Source organism: Oryctolagus cuniculus, chromosome 7, assembly GCF_964237555.1.
Source record: "Oryctolagus cuniculus chromosome 7, mOryCun1.1, whole genome shotgun sequence".
Classification (NCBI taxonomy): domain Eukaryota; kingdom Metazoa; phylum Chordata; class Mammalia; order Lagomorpha; family Leporidae; genus Oryctolagus; species Oryctolagus cuniculus.
This window is the reverse complement of record NC_091438.1, coordinates 78704372-78727219: the sequence shown is the minus strand read 5'-3', so window position 1 is coordinate 78727219 and position 22848 is coordinate 78704372. Positions and strand designations below refer to the sequence as shown.

Below are 22848 nucleotides of genomic sequence, written 5' to 3'. Positions count from 1 at the left end.
GATATCTACTCCAACCCTTTAATTTTACAGCTAAGCAAACCAAGAATTAGAAAGACTCAAAGACCTGATGCACTGTTACACAGCTAGTCAGTAGCAAAGCCAAGACTTGTCCACGTGCTGCTCTGTAATTATTCTGGGGCTGTTCAGTGTTTGTACCCCACACTCGTGGTCTTATTTCAGGCTAACTCCTTGATTTCTTCTGACCCCACAGACAGCTTGACCACCATTTACTGTGCACTTACTGTGTGCTTCACAGTTTCCCATTCAGTCTTCTCAACAACCCAAAGAGACAGAAGAGTGAGGCTTCAAAGGTTGAAGCAGGGGCCATCACTGAGGTGTGGCGGGTAAAGCCATCGCCTGCACTGCCGGCATCCCATATGGATGCTGGCTCAAGTCCCAGCTACTCCACTTCCGATCCAGATCTCTGCTATGTCCTGGGAAAGCAGTAAAAGATGGTTCAAGTCCTCGGGCCTGGAAGAAGCTCCTGGCTCCTGGCTTCAGATTGGCGCAACTCTGGCTGTTGCAACCAACTGGGGAGTGAACCAGCAGATGGAAAACCTCTGCCTCTCCTCTCTGTGTAACTCTCTGCCTTTCAAATAAATAAATAAATCTTAAAAAAAAAAAAAAAAGAGTGAAGCAATCCCAAGGTTCCAGGCTAGTAAGTTCCCAGCACCAGCATTTGAGCCCAAGTCCATGTAATTCTACAGCCTGTGCTCTTTACCGCTGCAAACAGGAGCTGCTTCAGAGGCAACTGACTGCCCAGGGGAAAAAAAAAAAAAAAAAAGAAATATTGGCTCTACAGCTGGTCACAAAACCATGTGGACACCAGAGACCCTGTATGAACGGTCACATTCTGGCAGTGGACAGTCTGACAAGATCAGACACAAGGAACAAATTATTTTGTCTTGAAACCATGGTGGCAAGGTTTGATCAGTTTTATTTTGCTTCATTCATTCCCTCAACAAACACTCACCAGTATCTACCATATGTGGGGCACTGTTCAGGGAGCTGAGCACACAACAGTAAACTAAATACATCCCTGTTTTCATGGAGTTCACCTGCAAAGAAGGAGGGAGGGGAGACAGAAAAAATACATATCAAGGCATGGAAGTCCTACAGCAAAAAATAATGAAGCTCATAAAAGAGAGAGTGGAGAGAGAGATGCAAGGTCAAAGCCAAGAGGCATGAACACCACCCAGGGCTCCCACACAGGTGGCAGAGGCCCAAGCACTTGGGCCATCATTCACTGCCTTCCAAAGCACACTAGCAGGATGCTGGATCAGAAGCAGAGCAGCCAGGACTCAAACCAGCACTCTGGTATAGGATACTGGCATCTCAAGCAGCAGCTTAACCTGCTGCACCGCCAAGCCAGCCCCAGGGACAAGGCCTGGATGCTATCTGAAGGCAAGGCATTCCAGGCAGTGGGACTAGCAAGTGCAAAAGCCCAGAGGAGAGAGCATCCCAAGGGGTTGGGGGATGTAGGCACTGACTGCAGTGTAACGTACTGGAAAGTATGGGACCCCCACAGCCCACCTAGGTTTAAACCCTATAATTACAATCAACTTACTTAAACCTCCACGCCTGATGGGCAAAGTAGAGATGATGATTCTATCTCCTTCATGGGGTTGTGTTATGAGGACCAAGTGAGTTAATAACATAGCAAGAACTTAATACCTCGCGTGGTGCTGGGAGGGCTCAGCGAGTGACAGCTAGGGACGTTAAGTAGTCACTGTTCATTCTGCTTCCCATTTGATAATTTTGAACACTGTGGCAAAATTACCCACTGGCCTTACACGTGGCCAACAACTTCCTCCCAAGCCCTCGACTCCCTTGGTTGGGCTTCCTGTCCTGGGGAGGAGGGCCCTGTAGGAGCCACAGGGATGTTATCTTGGTCAGAGGCAAGGTACCCTAACCTGAATGTTACACCGATATAAATCATGCTCCTCACGCCATATAACCACTACCCGCTCCGATCCCACTCTTCACACGTGGTTCCTTCGCCCTTGGATGTAAGTCTAGTTTCACAGCACCAGGTCCCACCAGTCTCATTCCTCAGCGGCATCGCTGACTGAAGTAAGGAGGAATCGCAATTCAATCCTCTCTCTCCGGAAGGGTTAAAACGTCACTTCAGAATTAAGATGGTAATTGAACTTTAAAAAGAATCTTTCTCTGATGTCCTTTTTGCCTAAAACCAACATGTCTTTCCAAAGACATCTGAACATCAAAGCAAAACTCATCTGGCCTGGAAGATGCAATGCTGTTCCCTGGAGCCCAGCCCCCAAGCAGAGCAGCTTCTAGAAAGTACTGGGAGCCTCCCAGAGGGATGGGCTCAGAGCCAAGGGCAGATGTCGGGGCCACAGGGAAACTCTGCCTGCTGCCCCATCCCCTCCCCGCCGCAGCGCTTCTCTTTAATGCTGTGTTTACTTTTCATCTTTGTAGTCGAAGGGGTTAAAGGGCAAACCACAGGTGGAGAGAAACCGCGGCAAGCCCCTGCCTGTTAGAGGCAAAATGGGAGTCTTCCCAAACCACTTGTAAGGCTGGGGAGAGGCCCCAGTCGCTCAATTAAAAAGAGATCAGGGTTCTCGTCTAACAGGTCTTACACGAGGCTTTTAAAAATCAGATTCTCATTCTTCCAGACAAGCTAATGGTTTTCCCTTTCTAATGCCCTGAGTGTACAGTTAACTGGAGCTATCAGAAACCCATAAAATCTACTTCTGCTCACTCACTGATTCATTCCACAAGTATTTATCAAGCATCTGCTCCATGCCAAGACTGTGCTAGGTATGGAGACTCAACAGGGAACAAAACATACAAAGCCCTGCCCTCGTGGAGTTCACATTGTAGTTTGGAGACAGACCACAACCAAGACCCAGCAGATAGGGATAAATGCTCTAAGAAAACGCACCAGAGAAGAGCAAAGGAAGCATGTGTGTCGGCCTTTGGTTTAGTTTGGTTTCTCGGTTTTGCCTAAGGATCTACAGGAAGTCAACTATGTTGATATCCAGGAAAGAAACAGTCCAAGAGAAGGAAACAGCACATGCAAAGGCCCTGTGACAGCATGTCTGACCTGCTCAGGGAACAGTGCAGATCAGGCAGCTGGAGCAGAGTGAGCCGAGAAGAAAGGTAACAGCCTGAAGTGATGCGCTGGCTGTCCAGGACTTTCCGGATCACTGTAAGAACTGCAGCTTTTACTCTAAGAAAGACAGGAACAGTCAAGCATGTTAAGCAAAGGAATGATGGGATCTGACTTAGGCTCTATCAGAGGCCTGCTGGCTACTGGGTAAAGACTGGACTGCAGAGGGACAGGGCAGGCAGCACTGCCCACCAGTTGCATGGCCCTGGGCAGCTCACCTAACCTCGCTGGTTGTTCTCATCTTCAGAGAGACTTAGGATTATTTCTTTCCTTTTTTTTTTTTTTTTTTTTTTGACAGGCAGAGTGGACAGTGAGAGAGAGAGAGACAGAGAGAAAGGTCTTCCTTTTTCCGTTGGTTCACCCCCCCAATGGCTGCTACGGCCGGCACACTGAAGCCGGCACACCGTGCTGATCCGATGGCAGGAGCCAGGTGCTTCTCCTGGTCTCCCATGGGGTGCAGGGCCCAAACACTTGGGCCATCCCCCACTGCACTCCCAGGCCACAGCAGAGAGCTGGCCTGGAAGAGGGGCAACCGGGACAGAATCCGGTGCCCCAACCAGGACTAGAACCCGGGATGCCAGCGCCGCAGGCGGAGGATTAGCCTAGTGAGCCATGGCGCTGGCCATGATTATTTCTAAAAGGCCTACTCTAACCCTAAACTCCTCGATTCTCAGTTGTTTTCCTGCATCCTTTCTGTAGCTATAATCTAGAATGGTGGTTAAGTTTGAGTTTTCCCCAAAGCTTTAACTGAACTGAAGCTGAGTCGGAGAATTCAATTTGACAACACATATTTCAGAGCAGATGTATGCGACACACCCAGGATACAAACAGATAAGACTTGGCCAGAGGAAGAAAACAGCTCTCAGGAGCTAGCAAAAGCAGCACCTGCCAGGAGGAGTCTGGAGGAGCTGACATCAGTGAGAGCCTCCAATAACAGAAGCGGACCACCTTGGGGAAGGGTCAGGGTGAGGCAGGGAAGTCACACTGGAAGGAGGGATGTGCAGCAAAGGAACACGGGGTGCCTGGGAAACCACAGGGGACTCATACAAGCATAGTGAGGTTCCCGGAGGAAAGAAAAAGTAGGCTGAGGCCTACTGACAACCACCACGCTGTCCATGCTAAGGACAATGGAGTGGCAGACTTTTCAAATGCAAGAAACCAAAGAATCAGTTTTAGAAGGTATCAAGGATAACGGATGAATGATTTTAGAGAGAGATGCCAAAGCCTGGAAAACCAGCTGGAAGGTGAACCCAATAGCCCAGGTGAGATGATAACTTGGAAACAGAGAAGAAAATGCCAACTGGAGAGATGTGCTAGGGGCAGCGTTGTAGCACAGTGGCAATGCCACTGCCCCATACTGGAGCACTGGTTCAAGTCCCAGTTACTCTGCTTCCTATCCAGCTTCCTGCTAATGAGCCTAGGAAAGCACCAGAAGATTTTTCCAAGTAATTGGGCCCCTGCCACCCACAGAGGAGGCCCTGATGAAGTTCCTGGCTCCTGGTTTTGGAGACTTGGGGAGTGAACCAGCAGAAGGAAGAGCCCTCTGTCTGTCTCTGCCTCTCAAGGTAAGACATGACGAGACTGGGATTCCTCAGCTCAGGGAAGTAATGAGAAGACAGTGAAGCATGACTCAGGCTTGCAGCTTGGTAACAGGTGCCGCTGACTGACAGACTGACATGGGACATAAAGGAGATGAGCCTGTGGACCCCAGAGTCGGCATATGTTGGCTGCTGGAGTTAACTTTCCCAGAAAGACCTACAGAGCAACCAGGCGGCACAGGCCAAGGGCTGCTGGAAATACGGGTATGAGACAAAGCTGGGACTTTCTAGCATACATTGCCTTTGAAGTTCAGAACTGTACGACAGGAAGAGAAAGAGAGAAGGAAAACAGAACCTCAAGGGATGCACCAAGGGACCCACTGAAAACAAGACTGAGGAGACAGCAGGAACAGAAGTGGAAAACCCAGAGACCCTTTCCAGGGAAACCAAGAAAATAAAACCAGGGGAGAAAAGGAGAGTAAAGCAGCAGGTGCAACAAGGCAAGAACGAAGCAGATGAAGAAAACCAGCATGGAATTGTGGCCCCTGCACCTTTTCTCATGCCACATCACGCCTGCGTGGGAGCAGGCTGAGAAGTCAACAGGAGGTGAGAAGAGAACAGAACCAAGAGCCCAGGAAAGGGTCCCATTCAACACCTTGTGAAGGTGTAAGGTGTGAGAAACAGAAAATATGAGCTTCTGCTGGGGGAAGACTTTTTTTTTAAGATATATTTATTTGAGAGGTGGAGATAGAGAGAAGGAGAGACAGAGAAAGGTCTTGCATCCACTGGTTCACTCCCCAAATGGCTGCAACAGCCGGAGCTGGGCTGATCTAAAGGAGCTTCTTCCGGGTCTCCCACACGGATGAAGGGGCCCAAGCACTTGGGCCATCCTCCGCTGCTTTCCCAGGCCATAGCAGAGAACTGGATCAGAAGAGGAGCAGCCAGGATACGAACCAACACTGTAGGTGGAGGCTTAGCCCACTACAGCACAGTACTGGCCCGGAAGGAAACTTCTTAGTTAACACCCAGGTCTCGCGGCCCCACTAATCCTGAAAGCAGCGGCAGGTGTTCAGAGAGGCTTGCTGCTTCTGACACAGGCTGAGGACAACACATTCACCCACGCAAGGTCCGACCTCTCAGATCCCCGCCTCCACGCTCTGCTCACACCAACTCCTGCTGCTTCTCCCCACTGCTCAGCACCAGGGCCTACATTTGTGTTCATGGTGAAAAAGCCTAACAAGAAAACCATAGCATCAACTACCAGGTTTGGGGCCATGAGTCCCTAGCCCAGCACTGGTCAGCATGAAGCCTCACTAAAAACATAAGTGGGGCTCTGAACACTGGGCCTACACCCCTCAGCATCAGCAGGAGCTGCCCAACTGCTCTTCCAGTTGCTTCAGAAACAAAAAGGAACCTAAGGAGGAGAAAGTCTTTTTTAAAAAAAAAAAAAAAGAGTTATTTATGTATCTGTTTACTTTGAAAGAGTTACAGGGTCGGGGGAGGGAGGAGAGACAGGTCTTCCATCCGTTTTGGGTTCACTCCCCAAATGGCTGCAATGACTGGGACTGAGCCAAGCCAAAGGCAGAAGCCAGGAGCTTCTTCTAGGTCTCACAAGTGGATGCAGGGGCCTAAACACCTGGGCAATCTTCCACTGCTTTCCCAGGTGCATTAGCAGGGAGCTGGATCAGAAGTGGAGCAGCCGGGATTCAAACCAGCACCCATATGGGATGCCTATGTCATCACAGGCAGCAGCTTAACCCACTATGCCACAGCAGTGGCCCCTAGGAGGATACAGTCTTTAATCCTAAAATTTTTCTTAATTTCCAACAGCAAGCCATAAAGAAAAACTAGCAGATTCTTTAAAATGTGAGTTCAGAGTCCTTTCTCTTTTACCCTCTGCAAAAAAGCAACCCACCTCCCAAATGATCATTTTTCTTGGCTTAATTTTACCAGTTTTTGGGATACATAATTGGAAACAGACTGCTTTTTCCTGGCTTTTGAGAACAGGATCTTTGGGGTTATTAGAGTTGCCAACTACAGAGCCTCAACCTTTGCAAAATGTCTTTTGTAAACCTTACCTATACTCCTACTTAAAACGTATGATTACTTTCAAAGAAAACATTGAAATCCCTTATTATTATGCAAAAGTGAAGTTTCTCCTGACCAATCAGAGGCCTTTCTCCCTTCCCTCCACTCCCTTCCCACTTCACCCAAGTGCATCCTATTTGTGCTCAGCTACCTCTCATTCAAGCATTACCAAAAGCCTCCTCAACATGTGATACTTTCTGGAGGCATCTTTAAGAATTTAGTAGAACTGATTATACAGGAAACCTCCGTATTCAGCCCACACATTGAACGAAATCAAAACCTGAACAGCTTAAAGTGTGAACACTCCAACAATGAAATAAAGGTGCCACAAACTGAAAAAGGCACAAAGACAGAAAAATGTGAAATGCAGGAAGTGGGTCATCTTTCCTCTGGCTCCTGTGTCACCAATGAGGTGGATGCATCCAATGGCTATACAGCAACTGTAGTGAATAATGAGTGTGACACATTCAACACAAAAAGACAGGTGTGTGTGTGTCTTTACAAAATGCATTATTTTTTTTTAACTTTTGTTTAATGAATATAAATTTCCAAAGTACAGAATATTGATTACAATGACTTCCCCCCCATAACGTCCCTCCAACCCGCAACCCTCCCCTTACCCACTCCCTCTCCCCTTCCATTCACATCAAGATTCATTTTCGATTCTCTTTATATACAGATCAGTTTAGCATACATTAAGTAAAGATTTCAACAGTTTGCTCCCACACAGAAACATCAAGTGAAAAATACTGTTTGAGTACTAGTTATACCATTAAATCTCAATGCACAGCACACTAAGGACAAAGATCCTACATGAGGAGTAAGTGCACAGTGACTCCTGTTGTTGACTTAACAAATTGACACTCTTGTTTATGGCATCAGTAATCACCCTAGGCTCTTGTCATGAGCTGCCAAGGCTATGGAAGCCCCCTGAGTTCACTGACTCTGATCATTTTTAGACAAGGCCATGGTCAAAGTGGCCTTGTCTACAAAATGCATTATTAACCTAAGTAGTTTTCTTTTCCCATTATTCATATGGCATCTGGCAAATATATGGCAAGTAACAATCTCTCTAAAATAAGAAAACTAATGGGAATGTCTGTTCAGAAAGGTTTGGGTGAGGAGAGAAGGCCTCACCATCATACACATGCCGGTTTAGTCCAGAAACTTCTCCCACACACCCAGGGAAGACCTTACAGTGCAATGATGCAAAATGTATATAATGAGTCAGTGGTGCTTTCCCTTCAAGTTGAATTTAATTCGGCAGTCAACTGCACGAAGTCTAACGTACCAAAATGAGACATTTATTCTTCCTGGGTGCTCAGAAGAGCTTTGTGTTTGAATATGTTTTGTTTAAAAAAAAAAAAAAAAAACATAAAAAGCCATAAAAGAGGCAGCTCATAATACCACAGTATGCTCCTACAAAAGTCCTTAGGGCACGGCCTGAGCACAGGGCTCTGTGATTAGCATCCAAGAATTTCACCTCAAATAACCTTCCAAGTATGAAATGGGCCACATTCTGCTCCCTCAATTATATAGCTAATTATGAAATGAAATTTGCCAAAAGCCCCCCACCGTGTATTTTTCTATCCAAGGACCAATATCATCCTGTCAAAACATAAATCACTAAAAATGTTAACAGAATAATACTCCCAAAAAGGGCTCTTTTCATACACCAAGGGGAATCAAGTTTCCACTAATAGAAGATGATGGCAAGCATTTAAAAATCTGGGGCCAGGGGCCAGGGGCCAGCGTTGTGGCACGGCAGGTTGAGCTGCTGCCTGAGACAGCATCCCATATTGGCACCTGTTAGAGATCGGGCTGCTCTACTTCTGATCCAGTTCCCTGCTAATGTCCTGGGAGAAGCAGCGGAGGATGGCCCAAGTGTCTGGGCCCCTGCACTCATGGGCTTAGCCCTGCTATTGCGGCCATCTGGGGAGTGAACCAGCAGCTAAAAGAGCTCTCACTCTCACTCTCTCCCTTTCTCTCACTAACTCTGCCTTTCAAATAAAGAAATCTTAAAAAGAAAAAAGAACCACAAAATCCAAAGTCCTGCTAGACTCCCCGGCTGGCCCATGTGGTGCTGCCCCCAGCCCTGGCAGTGGCGTCCAGCCAGCCTCCCCAGGCAGTCGAATCAATGGCAAAGGTCAAGGGCTTGGACCTCCAGACGCTGTTTTCTAAGGATCATTTTTTTCAAGGATTAATCAACTGAAATATGTATGTGTCTTAATGGTCTACTTGCAATTTTACACAAAAACCTGACCTTCAGCATATCCTAGAGAAACGAATTAGGTGCTTCCAAGGGTAAAAAAAAAAAAAAAAAAAGCAGGTGCTTCTTTTTCTTGCTCAAAGCACTCCATTCCAAAGACCCCTTTCAATCAGAGATCAGTGTCCCAGAGGTAGGGTGAGTCCCTTGCTCCCCAAGTAAAGCTACAGCTAACATTTCAGACCTAATTCTAAGTTATTATCTTGGCAACAGTTAGACATTAAATCCTAAAAGTCAACCTTGCTGGGGCTGGCACTGTGGCACAGTGGGTTAACGCCCTGGCCTGCAGCACCAACATCCACTATGGACGCCAGTTCGAGACCCGGCTGCTCCACTTCTGATCCAGCTCTCTGCTATGGCCTGGGAAAACAGGGAAGATGGCCCAGGTCCTTGGGCTTCTGCACCGGCATGGGAGACCCTGAGGAAGCTCCTGGCTCCTGGCTTTGGATCGGTGCAGCTCTGCCCATTGTGGCCAACTGGGGAGTGAACCAGCGGATGGAAGTCCTCTCTCTCTCCCTCTGCCTCTCCTCTGTGTAACTCTTTCAAATAAATAAATAAATCTTAAAAAAAAAAAAAAAAAAAAAAAAAGTCAACCTTGCCAACCTCTCCGTATCAGTCAGAATCCTCTCCTCAGACTGGAAGAAGCCTTCAGCAAAGAGGAATCACCAGCACAGACAGCAGACATTAATCTTCTCTGCACCCCACCCACACGCCCCCCAGATATCTCCAGCAGGCTGTATCAGGAGGGCCTGAAGGCAAGGGTCTGGGGATCTGGTTCCAGGCCTTCCATCTGAAACATGGTTTCCACCCCTCCTAAGTAGTCATCAGCCTTTTCAATGCCTTTGGCCTGGAAAACTGAATAATAAAAAGCAGAGAACAAAATCCAAGGGAGAGTAGCCTCACAGAGAATTTATATAAATTAAAGGTGCTTCAAACACTAAAGGCTGCCCACATCTTGACGGAGAGTGCGAGAGATCAAAATCATTACTCTCTGAGGTAGGAAGGGAAAATGTTTGGAAATCTGTGCTAAATTTGAAGCAAAGACTATGCAGAGGAAATAAAGCTTGGTGTCACTTAACAAACAAATGTGCTATTTCAAAAGATATAAAACAAGAAATCCAGAAATGGACAGCGCCCAGAAGAGGGACCTTTTGTAAGGCTTTTCCAAGCTATGTTGATTTATTACAGCTTGACTAGAAACGAACAAATTAGCAACAGCTTGTGTTTTATGAATTGTTACAAACAGTGCTATCATTCCAAGTGTTACTCTGAAGATGTGGAACCAGAGAAATTTCTGCCATAGATCTTAGTGCACTTAATTTTCTTCCAATGACACAAGGGCCCTCACTGAATCTGTTAGGAGCTCACTGTTGCTTTTTCAAGGCTAGCTTTTCAGGTAACCTAGATTCACTCTTAACATTTCAAATTGCCCATATTCCTAATGGCAATGCATGGCTGCTTTTAAGTCAAAGATCCCTTATAAGGACCTGAAGAAACTCAACAACAAAACAAATAATCCAATTAAGAAATGGGCTAAGGATATGAACAGGCATTTTTCAAAGGAGGAAATACAAATGGCCAACAGACACATGAAAATATGCTCAGGGTCACAAGCCATCAGGGAAATGCAAATAAAAACCGAGGTGAGGTATCACCTCACACTAGTTAGAATGGCTATCATCCAAAAATCAAAAAATAACAAATGCTGGTGAGGATGTGGAGAAAAAGATATCCTAATGCACTATCAGTACAACCATTATGGAAGGCAGTATGGAGATCCCTCAGAAAATTAAAAATAGATCTGCCATATGACCCAGCTATTCTACGCTTAAGAATATATCCAAAGGAAATAAAAATCAGCACACAAAAGAGTTACCTGCATTCCCATGTTTATAGCAGCTCAATTCACAACAGCTAACACGTGCAATCAACCAAGCTATCACAACTGATGACTAGATAAATAAAATGTGGAATATTATTCAGCCATAAAAAAGAATGAAATCCTGATATTTGCAACGAAATGGGTGCAACAGAAGATGATTATACTAAGTGAAATAAGCCAGGCCCAAAAAGACAAATATCACATATTTTCTCTTATTTGTGGTAGTTAATATAGACAGTATACAAATTATGTGAATGCCTTATCATTTGGTATTAGTTATAAATACTGTTTCACTGGATCATTCATATAAATGACAATATACTTTTCTTCTTTCCTACATTAAAAAAAGGAGAAAGAAGTGGAGGTGGGGGAGCAGTGAGGACTCTTGAGGTACTAGTAATGTTTTGTTCTTAATCTGGGTGTTGGTTGTAAATGTGACCAGAGGACATAAATCTCACTTATCTGTACACTTTTGTACATTTCTTGGCATGTCTACTGTATTTCAATAATTTTTTTATTAAAAAACATTTTAAACAAGTTGGAAAATGTTCCAGTGGACTGATCAAGGGCAATAAAATCATTTTTAAAATAAAAGAGCAAAAAAAAAAGACTGTCGTGATTCACTAGTAAAACTGACAGTAACAACTTGTTTGTCCAGTAGCAATGAAAGAACAGGAAAAAATACATTTCAAAATAAAATGTCATGAAGGGTTGGGGGGCAATTCAAAATGACTACACAGAATTAGCCAGGGAAAATAGTATGGCACCGTTATCCCTCGCCTGGATGTTAGGTCCGTTGAGCTTCAGCTTGAAAAGTCAAATCACACTCTTTCGAGATTTATGGTCCTGGGAGACTGGTCATCACCTGGGCTCTAAAGAAGTCAGCAGTGACCACTTTAGAACACAAGGGCATTTGAGACCCCAGGGCCCTAAGCTCAGAATCTGACCTCAAAAAACAAGGGGTCACTTGACTTTTACAAGATACAACCAAGTTTGCATGCAAAAAGGAAAGATAAATTCCTTTGAGTCTTTAAAAAAAAAATAGGACAATAGTTTGCTTCAAAAAAACCAATTTTGTCAATCCTTAAAGGCTTTCTGTGACAAAGTCCCAGGCACCCTTAGGGCATCTTGGCTCCCTGCTATTGAAGAACTGAATGAGGACAGCTAATTTATCAAACCCCAAGACCAGGTCCCATAAGCCTATTAAGGACTGGGGTATTGATATAAACAGTTGTTAAAGGGATAAACCAGATCAGAGCATGCAAGACTAAATAAGATCCCAAATAAACGCCTCTCTGGAGTCTATGAGCAATGCTGAGATTCAGAAAGAAGGGACTAAGTTTGAAAGTTATTTTAAAATAGGATCTATTTGACCTAACTTGGTAAAACGACAGAGCTCCATCAACACTACATGATACACAAGGACAAGAAAGCTGACCAGCCTACAAAACTGCAAAGATTGAAAACCTTTTCTAAAAGCCAGTTCTACAGATTTTTTCCCAAGCATGTTAATTCTTGAATATCACCTATACATATATTTACAGGTATGGAGATCCACAGACACATCACACCTACACTATATCAAATATGATACTTCTGAGTGATTCCTATATTGTTTGAGCATCCCTAGTCTAAAAACTCCAAAATCTGACATGCTTCAAAATCCAAAAATTTTTGAGTTAACCATATGACACAAGTGGAAAATTCCACACTTGATCTCATGTGATGGGTCACAGTTAAAATATAGGTGTATTAAAAATATTGCATAAAATGACCCTCAGGCTATTTGTATAAACTGTATATGAAACATAAGGGAATTTTGCATTTCGACTTGGGTCCCATCCCCAAAGCATTTTGATATGTATAAGCAAATATTTCAAAATCTGAAAAAAAAATCCAAAGAAATCCAAAACATTTCTGACCCCAAGCCTTGCAAAAACGGGAAAACTGTACTAAAATATAAGCTTTTCTGAAGAATGTACAGTCACAGAATTGTTGTTACAAGTGTTTAGCAATCCCTTATTGCCTTGCACTCAGAAAATGTTAGTGAAAGTTAATGATGATAGGATCCTGAGTGCGCCAAACTCCTTTAGAACAAATTCATCATTTAGAGCTTTCTACAAAACAGAAATTGAAGATCTTACAAAAGGATTCACAATGGATTTCTCTGGGTTGCCAGATAACTTGAGCTATTATTCAAACTACACAAAATTATCTTATATACATATCTCTTGTAGAAAACAATTGCGTGTTAACATCTGTCCAGACACCACACAGTTCTTGCCTGCCGCATAGCCAACATACTTGCAGATGTCCTATCTTTACAGTTATCCTTATTTTAATCGGTTGAAGTTAAACCCAAGTTGGTTATTTTGCTGGATGAAACCAGGACATTTTTCCACGTCTGAAATGTGTGTTTGACATCCTCAAAACTGGTTTATGGGCCCTACAGACATCAACAGTGTGTTTTGCTCCCCCTATTGGCTAACAGTCAAAATAACAATGCACTCCCCAGGGACCGCCTTTGAAGTATGGGGGTTCAAAAGTGAGGTGGTGATTTTTATATCTAAAAACAAGAGCTGAATCAACAGTCGTTAAGCAAAGTTGCCATGCAGTGGACAGATTCCATCAAAACAGGAAAAATTAAAGTTGACAAATTACAAACTGAAGGGCATACGCACACACACACACACACATATACACTGAAGCCTTGAAACACTAAACAATGCAAAATTGAAGCCAAAAGCAGAGAACACCAAGAAAAAGAGCAACGTCCTCTGACTGACACAATAGCACGAAATCAATTTCATTTTAATAGCCCATAAGGGGGTAAGAATTATTTCCCCACCTCCTGTGCCAACCTCAAGCTGCTTCCTAAGGAAGCCAAGTAATGGTGCTCCACCATGTCTGGACAATTAAGAAAAGGAATTAAGACTAAAGAGCCGCATTCATTAGGACAAGTCAGAGTTCTCGTTATAATTACTTGGAGCCAGTGTCAAAGCAGCTAGCTGTATTTCGGCATCCCTGATCGCCAATCCCCTAAGCGCCTCACAGATCCCGCACCCGTATTGCAAAGGATAGGTGTTCACCTCCAGGGGAGAAGGCGCAGGGACTCCCAAAACGGACCGCACCGGCTGGTCTCCCGCCGGGCAGCGAGCTAGCGCCCGAGGCAGAACCACCAGAAAGTGACGCACGCTCTCAGGCAAGGTCACTTAACCTCCGGTGTCCCGTACCGTAAAAGGTGTTTTCACCTCAGAGCTGGTGTGAGGCGGCAGCGCGACCGCGTCCCCACCACAGCGTGGCTGGCGGGCACGCAGTGGAGCCCGATAAACGCCAGTTGTCGCTGTTACCCGGGCGCGCGGGTTCTCCCCGCAGTAACCGCGCGCAGGCTGAAGCCCCGCTTTGGGAAGATGAAAGGGTCTTGACGCGGGTGTGGGCGTCTTGCGAAGCCTTCTCTCGTCCCAAACCCGCACGCTTCTTCCAAGGGAGACCACGGAACTCGGGCAATGCCTGGTCACGCTCGCAGCTGTCACCCGCGCCGGCCCCGACCTTCCGCGCTGCGCTCGTGGCCCGTGCCCGCACCCGTGCCGGTGCCCGCAGCATCACCTTGGTAGGAGGCAGCAACCCGTTCGGCCGGGACTGCTACTCCCACTTCACAGCTCGGGAACAGGAGCCAGTTTCTGTCCCCTGGCTCTCTGGGTGGCCATCAAACCCATGGGGTTGCACTCTGCCGAGGTCAGTAACTGGGGCTCCACACGCCGGCTCCCTACTTTCTGGGGCTCTGGAAAGTGGGGGCAGATGCCCTAGTAAGACCAAGTTTGCAGGAGGATTCTCCTAGCAACAGTCCAAAATTCCCAAGTGCGTCCAAACCAAATGAACACCCTAAAGGGAGCCTTCGAACGCCACCGGGACGCGCGGCTCCGACATCTGGGATCCCAGCTGCAGAGCACCCCGAGGGCGCGGCCGTGGATCCGGGGGCGGCGGCAGCCGAGCCCAGACCCACAACAAACCTGGCCCATCGACCTGTCACGCGGCTGGAGGGTAGGGGCCGGCGGCCGCAGGGTTGGGGCCGGCGCCCGCCGCAGGGGTCGGAAGGCACCGCGGAGCCCAGAGTGCGGGCGGCCGGGCATAAGCCGAGGATCCCTCCCCGCAGCGCGCATCGCCCCCGGAGCGCTGCCCGGCCCCGGGAGCCGCTCCCACGCACCGCCGGCCCCGGGTCCCCGCCCGGCCCACGCCGCCCTCCCCGGGCCGCAGAGCGGGCACCGACAGTCCACGCAGCGCCACCGGCCCGCGCAGCCTGCAGAGCCCGCGGCCCCGGGCAGCCGCCCCAACGGGCTGCAGCGGCGCGGGACCGGCAGGCACGTACCTCGCAGGCGGCGCGTCCCGCGGACCTCAACCGCGGCAAGTTGTAGGGACGCAGAGCAAAGTTTTCCCCGCCCAGCGCTCGGCGGCCGCGAGCTCCGGCAGCTGCTGCGCCGCGGCGCAACTACGCCATCCGGAGCCGCCGGGCGCTTTCACCTCCTGCCGGGAGCTCCGGGAATCGCGCGGGGCTAGCGGCCGGGCGCGGACCCGCAGGCTGCCCTCGCTCACTGGCTGCGGAGAGGAAAATAAGCCTCGGCGTCCCCGAAAGACGCGAGTACCCTCATCGGGCCGACCCCGCGCGCCTGCTCTCCCTCCCGCGCGGGCGGGGACGGGCCGGGCGCCACAGCAATCAGCGTGCGGGGGGAAGGGGCTCCGGCCGCCCGAGACCCCGCCCCCCGCCTCCTGTCCCCGCCCCCTCAGCTCCGCGGCGGATGGACGAGCCCCGCGCGGCCCGGGCCAGCCTTTCCCTGCGGGCCGAGGAGGCTTCGAGCCGAGGACAGCGCGGGAGGAGGAGAGAGGCCGCGGCCGGCCCCGGCGCACCCACGTCGGTGTCTGGAGGAAAGAGTGGAGGGTGCGGGCAGGAGCTGGTCTCACCCGGCCCCTCAAACTTTCCGGGGCTCTCTCGAGGAGGTGGAGTTTTATTGGGCTTAATAGAAAAAAAAAAGTTTGGAGCCTCAGAGAGTGCGATCGTGCCCTCCTGCCCGTTCCGCAGCCCGGCCCCCACGCACGCCTTCATTCTGTCTCGGTTTGCTTTGTCCCAGCCCCCAAGTTTAAGGATTACCTACAGAGACGATCGGATGGTGGGGCCCAACGAAGCTGTGCTTCTTGCCCCCTAGCAGAGAGGGTGCATTCCCCAGCCCTTTCTCTGCTAAAGAAATTAATTCCAACCCTGGAGTGAGGTCCACGGACCGGGCGTTGCTCAGAGGTAGGCGCAGCGTCTAGCGCACACAGGCCTGCGCGCTGCACCCTGCCGAGCTGTCTGCGCGCACCGAAACGCCCCCTTTGAAACTCCTGTTTATCTCCCCCGCCTTCAGTTCTCTCTTAAATGGTGTGCTTCGGTAGGGGGACAGTGTGACACACAGCCGCGGAAAGGACCGCGCGCCGACTGCGGTTCCACACACCGAACTGGCAGTCTCGATTCTGCCATCGCGCTGACTGTGGGAACTCGCACCTACAGCTCAAACTGCAGGCTCGCTTCCCGCCGAGCTCGGCCTAGGAGGCCTCCTCCAGATCTGAAGTGTCAGGCCTTTTACAGGGGGCGGCGTGGGATGGGGAGGCCCCTTGGATTAAGACTTCCATTGTCACCTGGACAGTGAGCCGCCTTCCCGGTTTCAGAGAGCACGAGAAGTCTTTCTCACCTTCGTTCTCTTGTACCTGTCCATAGAGAAACCACCCAACTGCAGCTTCATTCAAAAGGGTGACATGCCCTTGATCACCTGAATACCTGCAGGGCCCTCTTCCCTGACTCCTTCCTTCCCTGCATTGTAGATTTCACCCGCTGGCTGAGAGACCTGCACCTGCGCTGGGGCTACACACAGGCACAAGGCCCTCCCAAGAGAGCCTAGGTGGTTAGCCTCAGCTTTGGCCTATTGTGGCCTTCTCACCTGGACTCAAATAACAGCGAGTCAGGCCTCAAGAGACCGGGTCTTAGTTTCAAGTGCAGGCATGTATGCTTGAACTGAGTGGGATTGTTTAATCCCACATTAAACTGTATCAGCCATGTTGAGGGGGCCAGGACCCAAACTTCCATCCAGCCCAGAGCCCAAACCCTCAATGTCACCTAAAGCTTTTACATATTAGCAAAATAATCAGTTGCTTTGTTTTGTTTAATCCAGGGGTAACTCATTTCAGGAAACTGTAACAGTGTTTACAAAACTAACAATGTCCACAGAGGCCTCATCCCTTTCAATCTTTACACCACCATGTGATATTATTAGCAGAAATCCTGACGGCTGAGCCAAGGGCATAGGTTTAAATGAACTTAATTTTTGGTTCCCAGGCAAAGTTCTAAAAAAGTATTTTCCTACTTTCATTAATGGCAATGTTAGCTGATCTGTGAGATGATCTTCTTCTTTCATTTGGTTTCTCAAGATCTAGGACTGCACTGGAATCACAGTATTTGTTACTGTAAGGTACCAGCTCCCTTTTGGTCCAAGGTGCAAGGTGGCATCTTAGTCATCTGTTCGGAAGTGTTTTGTTTTTTTTGTTGTTGTTGTTGTGTTTTTTTTTTTTTTTGTTTTGTTTTTTTTTTTTTTTTTTTTTGACAGGCATAGTTAGACAGTGAGAGAGAGAGAAAGGTCTTCCTTCCGTTGGTTCACCCCCAAATGGCCACTTCGGCCGGCACGCTGGGCAGATCCGAAGCCAGGAGCCAGGTGCTTCCTCCTGGTCTCCCATGCGGGTGCAGGGCCCAAGGCCCTGGCCATCCTCCACTGCCCTCCCGGGCCACTGCAGAGAGCTGGACTGGAAGAGGAGCAACCGGGACAGAACCGGCGCACCAACTGGGACTAGAACCTGGAGTGCTGTCGCCGCAGGCGGAGGATTAGCCTAGTGAGCCGCAGCGCCAGCCTCAGAAGTGTTTTCAAAACCAATTGAGAGCAGGCAAGGGCAGGGGAGTGGCGGTGAACTCACTTGCATAAGAAATGTTTTACTGCAGAGCACCTCAGAGATTTACTGAAGCTGTGTCTTCCAAGGCATTGCTCCTGTTCCAGGCGTGGACCCACCCATTTACAGTAATGCATACTTAGGGGGCTGTCTCTAGGTTCTGTGGATTAAGCAGATGACTGAGCAGATGAATAATAACCTTGTGACTATATTTAAGGAGTACAGTGTGACATTTCTTTTCTTAATGTTCAGTTATTTATTTTCATCCACTTGAAAGGCAGAGCAACAGAAAGAGTCAAAGACAGAGTAAGATCTTCCATCTGCTGGTTCACTCCCCAAATGCCTGCAACAGCAAGGGCTGGGCCAGCCTGAAGCTAAGGGCCCAAACACTTGAGCCATCCTCCACTGCCTTCCCAGGTGCATTAGCAGAAAGTTGCCTAGGAAGCAGAGAAACCAGGACTCTAACCGGTGTTCTGATATGGGATGCAAGTGTCTCAGGTGGTGGCTTAATGCACTGCACCCCAGCCCATGAAACACCAGGAGTGGGAGTTTCAATACACAAATACAAGATGATTAGCATTTCCATCTCCTTATCACCTCTTTCACTTTGGAGCTCCTCTCTTCTAGCCCTTTATAAAATGCATGCTAGGTTCTTGCTCTCTACAGATACTGTAATATGTTGTAGAACACTAGAACTTAATCTGCCTCCCTTGCTGTCAATCTAAATAAAAGTAAACAACAAAGAGAGAGAGAGAGAGATTCTCCAAAGAATCTTCACAGCTGCTTGGTAATATGCTTGCCATAGCACACTAGGACATATTCAAAGAAGTATCAGCAAGGGAAAATTTTTAAAGGCAAAAATGAGAATTACATCAGATATTTTGAAACAAGACTTTTTGGCCGCAATGAGTAATAATGAGGGTGACATTAGCCCAAGGTTGGAACGGACAGTTGCTGCCAGATGTCCTTGTAGCTGTCCTTTTTGTATAAGGTTGCACTGGCCTCTGTGTAATGTTACGGTTCCGGCAGAGTCTTTTGTGATGGTTACTATCAGGCAATGGTGCTTAAGAACACTTTCTTCATAACCTCCAGCTTCATTTATTTTTGTTTTTTGTTAGGATTGACATAAGTGAATCCATCTGGATTTTGACAACCCTCACATAACTGCACAACACCTCAATTTTCTAAAAGACCATGTCAAGAGGAAAAAATCATTTAGTTGTTTCTGTTTCTTAACAGGTCCAAAGGAGTACGCAGCACATGCTTCCCACCTGTATGGGTCAGAGAGAGACAAATAGTTACAGCGATCCATGAGAGGGGATTCAGCTCCTGTGAAATGGCAGTGGAGAAGTCCCCCAGTGGGTCCCCTGCAGGCTGGAGACCCTGGGGTGCCAGTAGAAAGACTCAATCCAAGTCCAAGGGCCTCAGCTCCAGACTGAAAGCCCGAGGTTCCGGCAAGGAGGCTACTGGGGTCCAGAGGCCAGAAAGTGACATCCGAGGCAGGAGCCCAGCGCATCCCAGCTTTCAGAGAAAGACACTGACTTGCCCTCTAGATGCATTCTCTCCAGCCAGCAGCCAGTTGGTGGTGCTGCCTGCATCAAGGCTGGTTCTGCCCCCTGCTCCATGCAGACTCCCCTGTGCATTTCCTTGGCAAACACCCTCACAGCCACCCAGACTCACACTTTTCCCAGGTTTCCAGGTATTCCTCAGTCCAGTCAAGTTAACACTGCACATTTTCACTTGTTTACTACTAACAACAGCTCTCTTACCTTAGAAAATGGCACCTTAGGGCCGGCGCCGTGGCTCACTTGGCTGATCTTCCACCTGTGGCGCCGGAATCCCATATGGGCCCCAGGTTCTAGTCCCGCTTGCTCCTCTTCCAGTCCAGCTCTCTGCTGTGGCCTGGGAAAGCAGTGGAGGATGGCCATCCAGGTGCTTGGGCCCCTGCACCCGCGTGGGAGACCAGGAAGAAGCGCCTGGCTCCTGGCTTCAGATTGGCCTAGCTCCGGCCGTAGCAGCCATTTGCGGGGTGAACCAATGGAAGGAAGACCTTTCTCTCTGTCTCTCCCTCTCTGTCTATAACTCTACCTGTCAAATAAATAAATAAATAATATTAAAAAAAAAGAAAATGGCACCTTAGAAAATGGCACAGAGAGGCTGTCCAAGGTCACGGAACCAGCAGGTGGCAGAGCCAGGTGGCAGCGTGGCTCCACCGTCTGTGCTCAGAACCTCCACTTGGCACTGCAGCACCATAAGCCCCCTTCCACTAAAGGAGAGCTATTGGTTTCTAAAGCTCAAATCTTTCAAAGTCTCGAAAGAGAAAAAACAAAAGTTTGTTTAGGAGAACTAGTACCCCACTACACCACCACATAAAAATAGATTCCTTTCACGCAGCGAAGAGCACTAAAAGTTGACCCAGTGCAGCCAACATCTTGGAGGCAATTGCATAACAGCTCTTAAGAATGTGTGACAGAACATGAACCAAATGGCGTCCCAAAATTGTTGTGACAGAACCCTGATCCACAAACTACAGCACGTACTCTTATTTTCTGCTTGGTTGATCGATTCTTGCTGACAGATTTACTACCTTATTTCTAAAATCCACTCATCCCCATGCTTACTGGTAGATGATTAGGATAGCAACTTAAGCAAAGGTCATCATTTAGAGCCACATGTTTGCTACATCTATAGCCAAGATCAGAATCTGGTTTTCAATGATAATATTTGCAGCTGGCAAGTTCAAATTAATGAGGGGAAAATACTGCCAGATGAACCTGCAGGCGAGGCAGACTCCAAAGCAGACACCTGATGCAAGCCGGGGAGATTCCACAGAGAACTTGGAAATAAAAATCCAAAGCAAATTCCTTTAGTGACACCAGGGGTTCTTGCAAATGTGCCATTTCCTGCAACAATGCCAGGGGGAGGAGTCCGTATTTCACCTTCAATTCTGCCGGAGACTCTCACCAAGCAGGAAAGGGACATTTCAAAGGGACAGCAGACCCCCCACCTGAGATCACTGGGGTCTTTGCTTGCTAGGGGGTGTGGCACAGCCTTGCTCTCCTTGCAGTAGGAGCTGAGGTACCAGAGGGAGGCCTCTGCACCTAACCCTCCTTCTGCAGTAACCCTGCAGAGAATTAACCCTTCTCTTGTTTTTCTGCTTTTTATTTATCAGATTTTGGTCTGAAGAAGACTAAAGAAAAAAAAGGCGTGAATAACGGAATGTTATTTTGTGCTCAGGGTGAGTGTACACACACACACACATATTCCTATCTGCAAATGCTATAAATCTGAGCCAATAACTCAAGCGTGCCAGCAGCATAACTTTCTATGTTTTCTAAAACTGAACGAAGTTCCACTGGGAGCCTCTGTCAACTGAGGATCCCCCTCCACCTTCCCTGTTGCTCTCTGTGTAGGGGCTGTCCACACACTCAGGGAGGCAGGAATGAATGAGGGGCCTGTTTCATCTTCAGGGTCGTCCTCTTATCCGTGCGCCACTGCTTCCTAATGAACATGTTCCATTTTTACCAAAAGCCATGAAGTGATTATTGGGCTTTTTTCTTTAAGATGTATTTATTTGAAAGAGTTACAGAGAGAGAGAGACAGAGAGAGCTCTTCCATCCACTGGCTCACTCCCCTAATGGATGCAGCATCCAGGGCTAGGAGGGCCAAAGTCAGGAGCCAAGAGCTTCTTCTGGGTCTCCCACATGGATGCAGGGGCCCAGGGACTTGGACTATCTTCTGCTGCTTTCCCAGGTGCATTTGCAGGGAGTTGGGTCAGAAATGGAGTACCTGGGACTTAACCAGCACCCATATGGGGAGCCAGCAATGCAGACAGACGCTTAACCCACTGTGCCACAGTACCAGCCCCTATTATTCTTCTTTATTTACTTTTTCTCCTTATAAAAGTTCCACAGAAGCAATCAAACATCTGGAGCAGGCATTCAGTCCAAGTCCTGCATCAGAGAGAGGGGGTTTGATTCCCAGCACCAACTCGTAACACCAGCTGCCTGATATTGCAGAACCCTGGGAAGCAGCAGTGACGGCTCAAGTAACTGGGTTCCTGCCACTCACAAGGAGACCCTGCATTGTATTCCCAGCTCCTGACTCTGGCTCTGACCCTCCCCACACCCATTATGGGGATTTAGGGAGTGAAGCAGTGGGTGGAGAGCTCTCAGTCTCTCTCTCACTTGAACAATTGAAAAATCACCAGATTTTTAATAGTGGATCCAGTGCTGGCATTTGGGTCAGTGGTTAAGACACTGCATGGGATGCCCACATCCCATATTGGGAAGCCTGGTTGAGTCTCAGGCTCCTCCTCCTCTCCTAACCAGCTTCCTGCTAATGCACAGCCTACAAGACAGGAGATGTGGCTCAAATGCTTGGTCCCTGCCATCCATGTGGCAAATGCACATTGGATTCCAGGCTCCTGGCTTAGGCTTGCTATTGAGAGCATTTAGTAGCTGAACCAGGGGATAAAAGATCTGTCTCTTGGTCTTTCAGTACAAAATGAATATAAATAAATAATATTTTTAAAGATGTAGCTATTTTTTTATTTGAAAGTCAGAGTTACACAGAGAGAGAAGGAGAGGCAGAGAGAGAGAGGAGTCTTCCATCTGCTGGTTCACTCCCCAGTTGGCCACAATAGCTGGAGTTGTGCCAATCCAAAGCCAGGAGCCAGGAGCTTCTTCCAGGTCTTCCCATGTGGGTACAGGGGCCTAAGGACTTGGGCTATCTTCCACTGCTTTCCCTGGCCATAGCAGAGAGCTGGATCAAAAGTAGAGCAGCCGGGTCTCAAACCGGCACCCATATAGGAGGCCAGCACTTTAGGCAGTGGCTTTACGAGCTATGCCACAGCACCAGCCCTAAACCTTGATTTCAGTAATAACAATGCCAGTTTATAAGAAAACGAACAATATATGTACATTACTATTGATTTTGAGCTGCATATCTTTTGTCTAAGTGGTTCAAAGGACTTGTG

At 48.0% G+C, this 22848-nt stretch overlaps 1 protein-coding gene across 7 annotated transcripts in view; it reads right to left on the bottom strand.

Moving 5' to 3' along the window:
- TGFBR3 (transforming growth factor beta receptor 3) overlaps positions 1–15600 on the bottom strand; it is a 216901-nt gene extending 201301 nt beyond the window's left edge. For 2 of the 7 annotated variants that reach the window (XR_011390579.1, XM_070078049.1), the window contains exon 1: positions 15274–15594. The gene's annotated coding sequence lies outside the window, so the exon portion shown is untranslated. Of the gene's footprint in view, positions 1–973; positions 1059–13996; positions 14090–14140; positions 14391–15273 lie in introns of those variants that run through there. The other 5 variants (XM_008264894.4, XM_008264893.4, XM_051857516.2 and 2 more) reach the window with 5 other exon arrangements.
- Positions 15601–22848: the final 7248 nt, after the last annotated feature.